This window comes from Tursiops truncatus, chromosome 12 (assembly GCF_011762595.2).
Source record: "Tursiops truncatus isolate mTurTru1 chromosome 12, mTurTru1.mat.Y, whole genome shotgun sequence".
Classification (NCBI taxonomy): Eukaryota; Metazoa; Chordata; class Mammalia; order Artiodactyla; family Delphinidae; genus Tursiops; species Tursiops truncatus.
The window spans coordinates 74,183,302-74,200,230 of NC_047045.1; the positions used below are offsets into that span (position 1 = coordinate 74,183,302).

General features: G+C 40.2%; 1 non-coding gene across 1 annotated transcript; it reads right to left on the reverse strand.

Moving 5' to 3' along the window:
* Window positions 1–14,306: 14,306 nt before the first annotated feature.
* On the reverse strand, window positions 14,307–14,376 carry LOC117307582 (small nucleolar RNA SNORD104). Its single transcript, XR_004521348.1, has one exon. It is a non-coding gene; the product is annotated as a small nucleolar RNA SNORD104 (small nucleolar RNA).
* Window positions 14,377–16,929: the final 2,553 nt, after the last annotated feature.

Consider the following 16,929-nt stretch of genomic DNA (forward strand, 5'->3'; position numbering starts at 1 on the left):
TGGGGAGTGAGAAAAAGCCAAGAGAAGGCAAGACTGTGGAGGCGGGAGAGGGAGGAAGTACCCATAGAGCTGACTTTGTATTGTTGTACTTTGAATACATGACCTCATTTCCCAGGGAGTCTGTTTATGTGAATTTTTCTTTGCACTCTATAACAAAGTTCCCCACATTCCAAGGACTAGAAAGCCCATCCGGGTGCCCTCGCTTTAATTAAGTACACCACTCGATCCACTTATTGCCTCTGAAAATTTTTCCAGAGTGACTACATCTCTTCTTTGTTGAACAAGTCTGGAAGAGTGGGGTGGGACGGAGGATGGTGAGGGAAAGGAAAGGCAAGCTTAAAGCTGCTGCCCTGCCTGACCAGGTCCCCCAGTGACACCACACACCACTAGGCACAGCCCTTCCCCACCATGGCCTGTTCCCCTGCCCTGATGTCCGCTGTTACTCATTTCCCCAGGCCCCTCCTTTCACCCATTGGGGCTAGTTCCCTAAAAGACTGGGCCTTTGACCACTAATCTGCCCACAGATTGGTTTTGTCAATCCCTAAACTCCGTCTAGCTCTAACCTTCTCCAGATCAAAAGTAAATTAGTTGAGGGTGCTGTTTGCACATACACACACACACACACACACACACACACACACACACCAGCGCCTTCTTTATCAAATGTGCATTGTTACATTTTTATTTATACATGCATTGCTGTTTAACCGCAGTGGCAATTCTGACCTTGCTCACTTCAAGCCAATGGACAGAATCTCTAGTGCTGATGAGTAACAGGTATATTCAGACAGGTGAAGCCTTTCAGTGGGACTGCCTCTGCACCTTACCATGTAGCTGCTATACCATATGTGGGCCAGGGTGGTCTCAGTACTCCCTCTGGAGCCTAACTGCTGTTGATGACTGCTCTGATCAATAACAATGTGCGATTGGGCCATTCATATCCTCAAGGCAAGAAATGTGTCTTTCTTATTTTCCTGGTGTAGCAGCAATGTGTTTTACAGAGAACAGTCCTTCAGATTTTTCTGAAGCTAGAACAAAATTGCTCCCTAAGTATTGCAAGCAGATTCTTCTTTTAATGTAAAGGCTTGATTTTACATCAGAGCAGAATGTCTTTTTTAATGGGAAAAGCTTTTGGATTCGGCCATCTTAGTTCATTAATTCAATTATTCAATATCAACTAAGTGCCAACACTAGTTTCTAGGCTTGTGATGGTGAATAAGAGTCACTGCCTCCCCAAAGCTTGCAGCACAGTGACGTATAAATACAATCAAGGAACCGAACGCATATATATTTGATTGTTCTGAAGGAGACAAATAGGATCCATGATGGATAACAACAGAGAAGGAGCAATTTAGACAAGGTGTTCATTGTTCATGGAAGGAGAGGACCTAAGGAATGAAAAGAATGTCGGTAAAACATGACAGGGAAGGGAGGATGTCCCAAGCAAAGGAATGTTCCAAGCAAAGGAAACAACATGAACAAAGGACTGGGCTGCTACGGGGGAGGTTTACCTTTTTTTTTTTTTAATAAATCTATTTAATTAATTAATTTATTTTTGGCTGCATTGGGTCTTCGTTGCTGCACATGGGCTTTCTCTAGTTGAGGTGAGCAGGGGCTACTCTTTGTTGCAGTGCGCGGCCTTCTCATTGTGGTGGCATCTCTTGTTGTAGAGCATGGGCTGTAGGCGCGCGGGCTCAGTAGTTGTGGCTCGTGGGCTACAGAGTGCAGGCTCAGTAGTTGTGGCGCATGGACCTAGTTGCTCCGTGGCATGTGGGATCCTCCCGGACCAGGGCTCGAACCTGTGTCCCCCGCATTGGCAGGCAGATTCTTAACCACTGCACCACCAGGGAAGCCCCCTGCAGGCGGATTCTTAACCACTGTGCCACCAGGGCAGTCCGGGGAGGCTTACCTTGTTCAAAGACATGAAGGGAAGTTTGCATGGCTGAAGTACAGTGTGTGAGGTAGGAGAATGGGATGTTGGAGAAGTAGACAGAGATTAGATCATGTAGCGCCATGAAAGTCATGCAAATGGGTGTGTATTCTATTCAAAATGCAAAGATAAAAATGGCTGCTGGAAAAAACAGGTCAGAAGGAGGCAGGGGTACATGATGGAGACCAGTGAGAGGCAATTGCTAGGTCTAGGCAGGAGATGGTCACTTGGCCAGCGGGATGGAGAGAAGTAAACTGATATGAAGCACTTTGGCTCCTGAAGGAAAAGGTACAGTAGGAGTTGCTGAGGCATTCGATGTGGAGAAGGGAGGAATTGAGAATGAAATGCAGGTTTTTGGCACGAAAAACTGAGTTCCTGGGGTACCATTCATGAAAACAGAGAATGCTGGGAGAGTAGAAATTTGAAGAGAGCATGGCATGAGTAAGGATTTCCATTTTCAGGTGTACTTGAGTCATTCTAGGTCTAAACTTAGCCTATGCCTGTTGACTGGTGCTTGTTCCTGTGGATATATATGCGTGCTGTCTGAGCACTCTTTGCAGAAGAGGCGTGGTTTGGAAAGGAGGAATGCAGGAGAGCCAGCTCTTCATGCCAGCAGACTTGCTGCTGAGATGTCCCAGCGTGATTTGGTGTTTCACACAAGATGTTAAACCTGATCATTGTGAAATGTACTCTAGCCCCTGACTACACCCTGTGGAGGCGGAGGGGACGAAGGGAGGATCGCTAAAGTGAAGAGATACCCACACTCTCAGTCGTCCTCAGAAGTCAGTGTGAAGGCAGAACACAAGGACTTGGTGATGTCCCTCCTGGGTTATCATGTCCTGTCAACTTAAACATTCCACCTGTTATCTGACCCGGAGACTAATACTCAGCTCAGCTCTTGAAACAGCTACTAGACAATAGACTTCTACAAATAGTTCTGGGGTAGGTATTAATTTTATACCAGGGACATATACATATAAATACCTAGATATAGATTTATAATTCATTTGAAACAAACTCTGATATTTCAATATATTTAAAAAATAATATCTACCTAAACGACCATTTAATATACAACCAGTAAACTTCCACTTCTTCAGCCAAATTGATTAAAAAAAAGACCACTTTGAATGAGTAAAAAGCTAAAATACAGAGACTTTAATCCACGTTGCAATCAACTCTAAGCAAATATTTACTTGTAGTATCTACATTTCTAAGCAAACATTTTAGCAATCTTAATGAATAAGTGAACATTACATACAAGGGAACAATAAAGAAGGGGACTGACTTCTCATCAGCAACAGTGCAGGCCAGAAAACAATATCACAACATCTTTACAGTGCCAAAACCAACAAACAAAAACTTATTTTAAAATGATACAGGCAAAGAAAGTATCTATCAAAAGTAAGTGATAAAACTACAGAAATCAAAAGAGTGTGATACTGGTACAAGACAGACATATAGACCAAAAAAATAAAACAGACAGCCCAGAAATAAATCCTCACATATATAGTTAAATAATTTTCAACAAAGTTGCCAGGACCATTCAATGGGGAAAAGTTAGTCTTTTTAATAAATGTTACTGGGAAAACTGGATATTCACATGCAAAAGAATAAAGTTGGACACAAAAATTATTCATGATGGATCAAAGACCTAGATGTAAGAGCTAAAGCTATAAACTCTTAGAAGAAAACAAGGGAAAGCTTCATGACACAGACTTGACAATAAATTATTAAATAAGTACTGTCAACCAAAGTAAAAATAGATAGATTGGACTACATAAAAACAAAAACTTCTGTACATCAAAGGACACAATCAACAGAGTGAAAAAGCAACCTACAGAATGGGAGGAAATATCTGCAAATCATGTATCTGATAAGGGAGATATATCTATATAGACATATAGATATAAATATATATCTCCTATATCTCCAGAATACAGAAAGAACTCCTACAACTCAACAACAACAACAAAAAAACAAGCAACCCAATTTAAAAATGAGCAAAGGACTTGAAAAGACACTTCTTGAAGAAGATACACACATGGCCAACAAACACATGAAAAGATGCTGAACTAATTATTAGAGAAATAAAAATGAAAATCACAATGAGATATCAGCTCACACCCATTAGGATGGCTGTTATAAATAAATAAATAAATAAATTCAAAGTATCAAGTGTTGGCAAGGATGTGGAAAAATTGAAACCCTCATGTACTGTTGGTGGGTATGTGAAATGATGTTGCTGCTAAGGAAAACAGTATGGCAGTTCCTCAAAAATGAAAAATAGAATTACCATATGATCTAGCAGTTCCACTTCTTGGTATATAGCCAAAAGAATTGAAAACAGGGTCTCCAAGAGATTCGTATACCATGTTCATAGCAGCATTATTTATAGTAGCCATAAGCAACCCAATTGTCCATTGATGGATAAGCAAAACGTGGTATATACATACAATGGAATATTATTTGGCCTTAAAAAGGACAGAAATTCTGATGCATGCTACAACTTAGATGAATCTGGAAGACATTATGCAAGATGAAATAAGCCAGTCACACACACACACACACACACACACAAAACATACTATATGATTCCTTTTATATCGGGTACCTAGAGTAATCAAGTTCATAGAAACAAAAAGTAGAATGGTGTTTGCCAGGGGCTGGAGAGAGGGAGGAATGGTGAGTTGTTCCTTAATGGGTACAGAGTTTCAGTTTTGCAAGATGAAAAGTGTTCTGGAGATTGACTGCACAACAATGTGAATGTACTTAACACTATTGAATTGTACACTTAAAATAGTTAAGATGGTAAATTTTATGTTATGTGTATTTTACCACAATGAAAAAAAAAATAAGCAATATGCATTTTCTGGGAAAAAATGCTGAGAGGTTTTGTCTCTAGCACAAGTCCACTATTAAAAATACTAAAAGAAGTTCTTCTGGCTAAAGGGAAATGCCATCAGATGACAACTTGGATCCACACACAAAAAATGAAGAACATAGGAAATAGTAATTTTAACTATTTTTTCTTTTCTTAATTTCTTGAAGAGATCACTGAACTATTGAAGGCAAAAATAATAACAGTATACTGTGGGCTTTATAAAAAGGTAAAATGTAAGACAACACTAGAATAAAGAAAGAGGGTGAATGGAAGTTATACTATTTTAAAGTTTTTAATACATGAAGTAGTATACTATTAATTCAGGATAGATTGTAGTAAGTTAAGGAACGATAATAGTGAAATCTTCAAAGCAACAATTAAAAAATGAAACAAAGAGGTACAGGCAATGTGCCAACAGATGAGAAAAAATGGAATACTACACAATGCACAATTAATCAAAAAATAGAGAAGAAAATAGGAAAAACAACAAAGAAGATGTAGAAAACAGCAAAATGGAAGTCTTAAATATGAGACATTTCATATGAATAATAAAATGATAAAAGATTTTATAATTTTAAAATAATCAGTTCATCAAGAAGAGGTAACAATCTTAAATATATATGCACCTAATAACAGGGCTTCAAAATACATGAAGCAAAAAGAGAAATAGATTAGTTCATGAATATAGTTTGATATTTTAACACTCCTCCACAATAGTTGTTAGAGCAAATGCACAATACTCTCAATTTGACCTAACTGACATTTACAAAATACTCTACACAAAGAATATTCACATTCTTGCAAGTGCATGCAGAACATTTTCCAGGGTAGACCATATGTTGGGCCATTAAAAAAACTATAAATTTAAAACATGCAAAGTATGTTCTCTAATCAAACTGAAATTATTCGAAATCAATAACAAAAAGATATCTGGAGAATCTCCAAATATTTGGAAATTGGACTGTGAGATACAGCTCAAACAGTGAAATAGAAAAACAACAGAGAAATTTAACAAAACAACAAGCTGGTTCTGTAAAAAGATCATTAAAATTGATACACTCAAGCTGGATTGATCAAGGAAAAAAAAAAGAGAGAAGACACAAATGACCAACATGACGTGTAGAGAAAAGACATTAGTACAGATACTACAGATATTAAAAGCAAATAAGACAATAATATGAACATGTTTAGTCCAATAAATTCTGCAACCTACATAAATTGGACAAATTCCTTGGAATACACAAATTATCAATGCTAACACATGAAGAAATAAAATACCTGAATAGCCCTATATCAGTAAAAGAAATTGATTTTATACTTAACTTTCCCACGAAGAAAACTCCAGATCTAGATTCTATCAAATATGTAAAGAAAATATTATATCTATCTCACAAACCTCTTCCAGGAAATAGAAAAGTATTAAATACTTCCAAACTCAGTTTATGAGGGCAGCATTACTATGATATGAAAAGTAAACAAAAATGTAACAATGAAAGAAAACGACAGACCTATATTCCTCATGATCATAGATGTAAAAATCCTTAACCAAATATTAGCACATCAATTCCCAGAAATATATAAAAAGATAACATATTATGACCAATGGAGGCTTATTCCAGGAATACATGATTGGTTTAACAGCTAAAAACCAATCAATGTAAGTCATCATAGTAACAGAATAAAGGAGAAAAACCATATGATCATACCAATAGACATACCAAAATCATTTAACAAAATTCAATACCTATTTGTGTTAAAAAAAAATTAAAGAATGAGAAATAGAAGGAAATTTCCTTAATTTGATATGAGTAAAAGCTTACAATTACCATCAAACTTAATGGTAGAAGCCTGGATATTTTCCCCTTATGACTGAGAACAAAGCCAAGATGTCTGCTCTTACAACTTTCATTCAACAGTGCACTGGATGTTCTAGCCAGTTCAATAAGGCAAGAAAAAAAATTAAAGTCAATTAGATTGAAAAGAAAAATTTTAAACCCTCTTTATTCACAGATGATGTGAATGTGCCATAGAAAATCCTATGAAACCTATAAAGAAATACCAGAATTAATAAGAGAATTTAGAAAAGTCACAGGATATTTAGTACACAAAACATAATTTTATTTCTATATTCTAGCAGCAAACAATTGAAAAACACAATTTAAAAAACAATAGCATTTATTTTGGCATCAAAAATAAAACACTTCAGGACAATTTAACAAAAATATGAACAAGACCTGCATACCGTAAACTACAACGCTTTGCAGAGAGAAAATTTTTAAGAGCTAACAAGTGGAGAACTATATTTGTGAACTGAAAGTCTCAATATTGTTAAGATATCAGTTCTCCCCAAATTGATTTGCAGATCTAACATTATTCCTATTAAAATTCCAGCAAGATTTTTGTACAACTTGACAAGCTTAATCTAAAATTTATGTGGAAATACAAAGTACCTAGAATAGGTCCTTGAATATTGATCTATCACATATTGTTTCAAAAAACAATTTTGAAAAACAAGAACAAAGGTAGAGGATTTACAATATTGGATTTTCAAAAATTACTTTAAAGCAACAGTTATCAAGACCATACACCGGTTCTGGCATAAGGATAAACAAATAGATCAATAGAAAACAATAGAGAGTCTAGAAATATTATATACACATATATATTGTCAACTGATTTTCAGTGATACCAAAGGAATTCCATGAGGAAAGGATAGTCTTCAACAAATGCTGCTGAAAAACCTGGCTATTCCTATGGCTGGGAAGGGGGGGAAATAAATCCTGACTCATATTTCACATCATATACAAAAATTAATTTGAAGTGAATTATAGTCCAAAGTACAAGAACTAAAACTTTTTTACGTTCCAAAATAAAACAGGAAAAAACAATTATCGTGTTAAGCAAAGATTTCTTAGGACACAAAAACCACAAAAGAAGAAACAATGATAAATTAGACAACTAAAATTTAAAACTTTTGCCCTTCCGAATGCATGGTTAAGAATACAAAAATGCATAACACAGACTGGGGAAAACATAGGCAAGACATATGCCTGTTGAAAGACTTGTATTCAGAGTGTGTAAACAACTCTTACAACTCAACAATAAGAAGATAACCTGATTTTTTTTAAAGGGACAGGTTTCACTAATGATTCACCAAAGAAGATATGGAAAATAAGCATATGAAAAAAACATCATTGAAAGAAATAAAAATTAAAACAACACGATACTAGTATACATCCTCTAGAATAGCTAAAATTAAAGACTGGCAACACCAAATGTTGGCAAGTGTATTCGAAATCAATAACAAAAAGATATCTGGAGAATCTCCAAATATTTGGAAATTGGACTGTGAGATACAGCTAAAACAGTGAAATAGAACAGGAACTCTCATACACTGCTGGTGGGAATGCAAGATGATACAATCACTTTTGGAAATATTTTGGTGACTTTTTATAAAGTTAAATACACACTCATACCATAAATTCCACAATTAGGCATTTACCCAAGAAAAATAAAATCTTATGTCTACAACAACACTTGGACATGAATACTGATGGAAGCCTTATTCATAATTGTCAAAAAGTGGAAGTTACTCAAATTCCCATCAACAGACGAATAAACAAAATACAGTTTATTCCTATCCTTGAATACTACTCAGCAAAAAAAAGCAATAAAGTATTGATACACACAACCTGCATTAATCTCAAAATCAATGTACTTTTGTTCACAAAAGAAGCCACAAATGGGTATATACTATTTGGTTTTATTTTGTTAAATAATTGGAGAGGCAAAACTACTTTATAGAGACAGAAAGCTGATCAGTGGTTGCCTGGTATCCAAAATGAGAAGCATTCACTGCAAGGGGGCAACAAACTCTGGGGTAATGGAAATATTCTATATCTTGATTAGATGGTGGCTACACAGGTGTACACATGTTCAAACACATGGAGCCTAAAATGGGTACATTTTATTGTAGGCAGATTGTACCTCAATATATTTGAATTTAAAAGAGGAAAACAACACACATTGAGATATTGCCTGACATCTACTTGAATGGCTAAAATTAAATAAAAGGTACGGACAATACTAAGTGTCAGCAAGTATGAGAGCAACTGAACATTCATCCATTGCTGATGAGTGTGTAAATTGGTAAAATCATTCTGGAAAACTGCTTTGCATTGATCATATGTGTAACCTTTGACACAGAAATTCCTTTTCTAAATACATCTAATAGAAATGTGTACATATATGCACCAAAAGAATGCTCATATCAGCAATAGCTTAAAACTGGAAACAATCTAATTGCCCATAAATAGTAGAATGGATTAAAAACTAGTGGTATATTCACATGACGGAATACTATCCAGCAATGAAAATGACTGAACAGCTCATACATTCAAGAAACAGGTGAATCTCATAAACCTGGTTTTGAGGGAAAGAAGTCAGATACAAAAGGCTGCATATACTGTAATATTTCATGTACATAAAAATTTAAAATATGTAAAATTAATCCAGGATGTTGGAAGTCAAAATAGCCAATTTCTTTTGAAGAAAAGGGAAGGGAATATGAGAGGAGCTTCTGAGAAGATGGTAACCTATTTCGTGACCCAGGCTGTTACTAGAGTGTGTTCACTCACTGGGTATACAATGATGGTTTGTGCCCTTTTTGGTGCGTATGCCATATGCATTTATACAAAAAAACTTTTTAAAACGGAATCATAAGTGAATGAGAACCAAGGAAGTAGAAGAGGAAACATAGACTTTTTTTGTCAATAAGTTCATTGCTAAATGGGAGGATGCAAAAAGGAGGAAGCTCGGGGTGTAGTAAGATTGTGCTGAAAGATGTTTTTGGGGTTTTTTTGCGGTACGCGGGCCTCTCACTGTTGTGGCCTCTCCCGTTGCGGAGCACAGGCTCCGGACGCGCAGGCTCAGCGGCCATGGCTCACGGGCCCAGCCGCTCCGCGGCACGTGGGATCTTCCCGGACCGGGGCACGAACCCGTGTCCCCTGCATCGGCAGGCGGACTCTCAACCACTGCGCCACCAGGGAAGCCCTGAAAGATGTTTTTTGGATTCGAAAAGATTTTCACTTGCCTGTATTCTGATTTTTGTAAGCCAGTGAAGGGGAAGAATTAATGTTATAGTAAATAAATGATTAAAATGATGAAGCACTCTTTTTAAAAATTTATGAAGCAGGGGCTCATGAGAAACAGCGGTATACGTGAAAGTGCTAATCTTGTGCAAGAATGACTTTTTTCCCTCCATGTCTCAAAAAAAAAAAAGAAAAATGATGGAGCCACACAGGGAACCCATAAAAGCATGGATGAAAAGCGGGAAATTGTGGGAACAAAGCTGAGGGAGTTTGTATCTGACACAAAGCACAGCCATATGCTGAAATGTTGTGAATCAGGCTCTGAATGTTAAGAAAAAAGTGATGAAAGTTGGCACATTCATTGCAGGAAAAGTGAAGAGTAGCTGCTTAGGGATAAATGAAAGAAAAACTGAGCTGTCAGCTTAATTTGGAAATTACACATTTCTTATTGTGCTAATTGGTACAATCATACTCCTGGAAACCCAGGCAGGAAACCTTGAAGTCATTGTTTTATTTCTTCTCACAATCATCTTACATTCAACACTCCTTCCCTTTCAGTCTTCTGCAATCCAGCCTCTATCAAAGAAAACCTAAACCACTGTAACATTTTCCCGGTGGGGTCTCTGCCTCCAGTCTCTGCCTTCAGTAGTTATTTTCCTTATACAAATATTTAGATGTCTGCCTGCCCACAGAGATGGCTCCTAGCATGGGATGCCAGTTAAACTAAAAACTTAGCTGAACCATGATGGAATCTGGGGCACATGGCACATCGTGGACTGGATGTTAGCCCAACACATCCAGCCCATCACACAGTCAAACCTTCACCTGGGTAAGTATAAACTAATAAGTAGTGACGTTTGTGGAGTACTTATGTTGGGTGAGACATGGTTCTAAGCAGCTGGCATATATGGGCCTATGTAATTCGCATAACAACCTCTGGGGAGCGTTCTAGTGTTCTCATTTAATAGGCAGAGAAATGAGATATAGGAGGCCAAGTAACCTGCCCCGCTTAGAGTTAGTGATGAGAGCACCTGGATTAAAAGCCAGTTAGCTGGATCCAAAACCACACATTTAACCCCTGCACTCAGAACAGGCACTTGCTTGGCTTCCAACACCTCTGTCTTTGGGTCTGCCTGGCCAAGTCAAAGTCTTGGTTCTGCAGCCCACATTCAGCATGGCCCTAGAGAATGCTGGTTTTTCTTCTGTTTCCAGGAGCCCCTACTCAGTAGTGAGAAATGGTTATTAATTTTTAACTGCTGGAAATAAATATCTAAAAGTTTAAAAAGAAAGTAAAAGAAAAAGCATTGGAGGGTGAAATCTTATCCTTGTAGGGAGTAAGTGGTCCTCTAAAAGAAGATTATTTTCTGTAAATCAACTATACTCCAATAAAAATTAATTTTTGAAAAAGGAAACAAGCTACATAATAAACTTAGTTCAGAACCTGACCCCGCTCCCCCCAGAAAAGTGATTTAAGAAATAAACGATTTCTCATACAGGAAAAAAGAAAAAGATTATTTTCATCCTCCCCCTCCCCCCTCCGCCGTGAACTGTAGTAAGAATTCCAACATAAAACTATCTTTATCTATTTTATGAATAGTTTACCCTGTTCTGTTGGATTGATTCTTATTTGCAAAAAGACTTGTTCTCTTATTCCTTGCTTTTCTTAACAAAATCATCTTTTGAACAAAGAAATGTTTAAAGAATTGGTTCCCCTTCCCCCCAAAGTTTGCCTTCCCTTTCCAAACTAAACAGTAACCCCCTTTTTCCCCCACCTAGAGCATTTTTTTCCAGGATTCTTTAAGCAAGTTCGAGGTTACAACAATCTTTGCTGAGACACTCTTAAGATTCCATTGTAGATATAATCCTTATCAGTGTGACTGTGATTACCAAGTCGCCTAGCTCTTATACAGAGTCAAAGATAAAGGCTAATATTCTACAAACTGAAATGCTGCAGCCTTTGAAAGTTAAGTTTTTCAGGTACAGCTTTGTCGCTTAATGTACTTCTTTCTTCCCTCAAGACAGAGCGAAAGGGCTTGTCATGAAGAGCGGGAAACCTCCACCTTCCCACGCTCGCGGGTGAAAGCCCTATCGTGAAAACACGGTACCTTATCCTTGAAACAAATTTCTCTCTGACTTCAGTGACACTCAAATGCACGGCAAACAATGGTGCTGGCACAGTTCCAGTGTTTCTGGACACTGCTTCTTAACATAAAATGAGTTCACAAAGGCTTGGGTTTCATTTCTGAGGATAACGGATACTTTAAATACTGTACACTTTTGTGTCTACACATACAAAGTAAAGTAGTGAATCGGGGCAATTATCCTTGTAATTCAAGTGTGCCCTTTCCTCCCCACATACATATTTTGGCTTTAATTATCTGAATGTTTCAAATGAGAAGTGTCTTTTTTCCCATGGAAAATTGCTTCATTTCTCTCTCTCTCTTTTTTTTTTTTTTTTTGCGGTACGCAGGCCTCTCGCTGTTGTGGCCTCTCCCGTCGTGGAGCACAGGCTCCGGACGCGCAGGCTCAGCAGCCATGGCTCACGGGCCCAGCCGCTCCGCAGCACGTGGGATCTTCCCGGACCGGGGCACGAACCCGCGTCCCCTGCATCGGCAGGTGGACTCTCAACCACTGCGCCACCAGGGAAGCCCCATTTCTCTATTTTGTGTGTGTAAATTTAAAGTATTCTCTACTCCATATATAGAGATGAGAGAAAGTTTTGCAAATAAATCATTTCGGAAGCAACACTCTTCCTTTTTCTAATGGAGAGCCACACAGCACCTCAAATATGGTTCAACAGGTAAAAAATGGTTTGCCTGTGAGGTCGGAATCCCACCCAGGCAGGGACGTCTCATCCCCATCTTTCAGCCCCGAGGAAGAGAGAAGACAGTAGAGACCCTGCCACCAGGGAGCTGACAGAAGCTGTCATCCAGGAGGAAGGAACACAATTCACCTGTGGCCTGAGAATTGTCATCAGATGTGTTGACAGGCGCGTGGGCTGAGGAGAGAGGCAAGGTCTGTGCCAGCCCGTGAGAGGATGGAGGGTCCCCTTCCTCTCATCCAGCAGGAGTGAGATACTGCTGTCAGCATCACTGATGGGTATGAACAGTGTAAGGCATGGACAGATCATTCCTAGACACTTTGTGGAGATCCTCACCAGGCTTGGGGGTGAGGGTAAGGGATTGGAAGGATGGGATTGGAAATTGTGCAGCACCTTCAGCGCTGGAGCGCACATATTGTGTGATTACCTGGTACCCCGAGGGCCTGGATGAATCACCCATCTCAAAGTACTTGCATTAGTTTAAGGAAAAAAATGCTGTGGTTTGGCAGGTGAGCCAAGTACTTCTTCATTGCTGTTGTTTGTCCTTTTCACTCAGCTATGAAAGGAATGTGTCGCTTTCTTTCAAAACTGTGTAGATAGAAATAAGGACTTGGTCTCAGGAACCCTTAAGGGACTACAACTGAGTAAAAGGAACTCATGTTTAAAATACACATTAAATTCATCCTCAGAATACTTAGGATATGCCAGAGTCTCTGAAAATGAAGGATTTTTAGGGTTATGAAACATAGGACAGGGGAGAATAACCCTAAAAGACCTCACATAACTAAAGGGGAAACTGTATGTTCTTTATTGTAACATGGCTATGATTCCAAGGTTTCAGACTACAAAAGACTCTAAGATGTTCTTGGTATTGAGCAGGAGAGTTTGTGGATTTCAAATAAACGCAAAGTGAGTGAGCATGGATGTGTTCTGCTCAGAAGTCAGTGCCTCCGTAAACCAGCTGATAATGAAAACAAGATGCCCCATTTCTGGAAAGAAGGGATCTGTGGGTCCAGATAACCAGGAGATGTCAAGCAGCTCGATTCATGAAAGCTGTGAAGGATGAGCAGAGTGATTGGAGTCGGTGAAGCTGAACGGCCCAGAAAAAACGGTCAGTTAGCAAGTCCTGGGAATTGACAGCCACGAATGTGGCCACAAAGATGAAGGAAAGATAAATTCATGATGCTAAGGTTTTCGTTTTCTGGTCATAAATCAATATTTGTTTATGTCAGTTTACCTTAAAAGCAACATTTAGTCACGAGCTGTTTAACCATCATTTATTATTGCTTCAGGCCAAATGCACCTGGAAGAGGCCAGAGACACAGGGCCCTGTAGGGAATTTGCACCTCCACCTGCAGATGAGCCCTCGCCTCTCAAAGTCCCCCACGATGTCCTTTCTCTTCCTGCTTCTACTCTAGGTCCTCTTCCCTCGTCCTCCTTTCTTTCTGTCTCCCCCCGCTTTCCCCCCACGTCTCTCCCGAATTCAAATTCAGCGAGTTGGCTCATGGGTTATTCTTCTCAGCCCTTCTTTGATCTTAGACACTTTTGACCAGTATATCCTTTTTTTTTTTCAGCGGCCCGGCTCAGACTCCAGTTCGCATCACCCGCGTCAGCAGTCTAACATGTGCTTTAATTCAGATGTCATCACCGCCAGCCGCCCACCCTCCACCCGGTTCCCAGGCCCCGAAAGAGGGGACAGACCTGCCCCAGCCCAGGACACACCCCACCTCACCTTCACCACTTCACAGTCGCTCGACCACTGTATCCTTTTAAGAATAATTCGCTTGTCTTCTGTGTTCTCGGCCTTTCTCTCTGTCTGATTCTGCATCACCTTTGCATCTCCCTTCGTCCTCCCACCCCTCACCTGTGCATACCTTTAAGTCTCTATTTTTGGCACTCTCCCCTCTCCCCAGCTTCTGAAGACCTTTCATTCGTGCTACAGCTGCATCTAAATCTTCGTCTCCAATTTTAAATCCTGACTTGCCTACGGGCAATTCAGCTAAACTCAGTAAGTACTGGGTACCATCATGCTGTGTGTCCAGCCGCCTACAAGAGACTCTCGCTGTCCTTCCTGACGGCACCGTAAGCTGAAAATGCCCAAACTTAGCATCTCCTCTCCTAAAACTACTTCCCTTTGTCAACCGCCCGATTTTTGGTACCTCTCATCCTGCTTCCTGTCTTTGAAGTGAAACCACCCCTGACATTTGATTCTTTCTCACTGCTCAGTCCTCAGACGCAGGCTGTTACATATCTTACTTCAAAAAGGCCTTCTGTACAGCCTTTCCTCGCCCCGCCTCCCCAGCTACAATTGTCATTTGGTTTCTTTCCTCTTTGACAGTTATTTCTATGTCTCCTGTAGCAGAATCTCTTCTACTGCTTCTTCCTGAACCAGGCCAGCCTTTGACCCTCCACACCTCTCCCTCTGCCCATCGTTGCAGGGAGCCCATAGCAGCAACTGTAACCTCTGCATGAGAGCTCACAAGTCTCCACGCAGGCTGCAGGATACAGCGGGGTTGGACTGGCCAGCGTTTGAACCCTAAATGTAGCACTTACAGACTATTTACTGCCCATCCCGCCAAGAGCTGTAGATTCTTCCTTTGCAACATCTTGGACACTTTCCTTCCTGTTTCCACTCCCACCACCTCCACTCAAGCTCACTCCATGGCTCACCTGGAAAGTGGCAGAAGCTCCTCAGTAAGTCTTCATCCAGGTTCCCCTTTTCAACTCATCATCATCATCACCGCCACCATCATCATCATCATCATCATTCTCGTCATGGTCTCTGTGTCATAGTTCACTGGAGGCTTGTGTATATTTTTCTGTCACATCATCTTTGTAATAACCCTTTGCAGTATAGAGAGGAGAGGAGCAGATGAATAAACTACAGATGATGAAACGATGGTTGTGCAAGATTTCAGAGCTAGTGACTGGTGGAAGCAGGACCCACATCCCTCCAGTCCCAGGGTCTGAGCCCTGAGTTCCCTTATAGATTTCATAAGCTAAACAACAATCATATCCCTTATGTGCTTAAATCTTCCAACGGCTCTTCACTGTCCGCAAATAGAGTCTAACGATTTGAGCCTGGCCCTGTAGGTAGAACCCCCATGGTCTAATTCCAAATTACGTACTTCTCCAGGTTCATTTCCTGGAGAAATACATTAATTCCTTAGGTACAGTATCTGCACACCGCACTCCAGGAAAAGGTACACCATGCAACGCTGAGCTCAGCGTAGCTTTGGCATCTTTTGTAGTCTATTCTCTGCTCAGCGGCTAGAGGGGTCCTTTAGAAATGTGACAGCATGTCTGTGCTCTGCTCAAAATGCTCAGAATAAAATGCAAAGTCCTTGTTATGAGACACAAAGCCCCACGTGATCTGGTCCCAACACTCCCTTCAACCTCATCTATAAGTCACCTCCTCAGAGACATGCTACATGGTTTTCATCTATACTCTTCAGGCACACCCAGTCTATTCCCTCCACAGGCCCTTTGCATGTGCTATTCCCCTGCCTGGGGGGCCTCATCTCCTGAAATCCACACAGCGGTCTCTTGCACCTCCATCAAGGTTTTGTCAGAAGGGCTTTCCCAACGGCCCTCTTTCAAATAACACTTGCCCCTTTATCCTGCTTTGATTTCCCTTGCAGGGCCTCACACCACCTGGTGTGTTGTAGTTTTACCTGCTGTCTCTCCTGCCCCTAGAATGTAAGCTCAATGAGAGCTGGGACTTGGTGTGCTTAGTTTATTCCTGGATCCCCAGCACCTAGAACCATGCCTGGTGCACAGCAAACACTCAATAACCATCTGCCAGATGAATCCATCAATGAAGATGAGGCTTCCTGTCATTCACTGTCTCCACGTTCTCACTCAGGCTGCTCTTTCTACCTGGAATTTGTGGAGTATCCACTTGCAAAAGAACGCAAGGCCATGCCGCCTCGGTCCCTCAGTCCATCCCAGTTCCTGGACCAGCTCTCGTACCTCCTGAGCATGCCCGATCTCTCCGTCTGCAACTGGGCTCACTCTCACCTACACTCCAATAGCAATGTCCTTGTGTTCCTTTTATGATATTTATTGCATCCTGTCTGCGGATGGGATATTTGTGTACGCATAGCCATTGTCCAACCAGACCACATTCTCCCAGGAGCAGAGACCTCCTATCTGTACCAGTTCTGGGCACTCACCTCGACACATATTTGTGTAAGTAAAATAG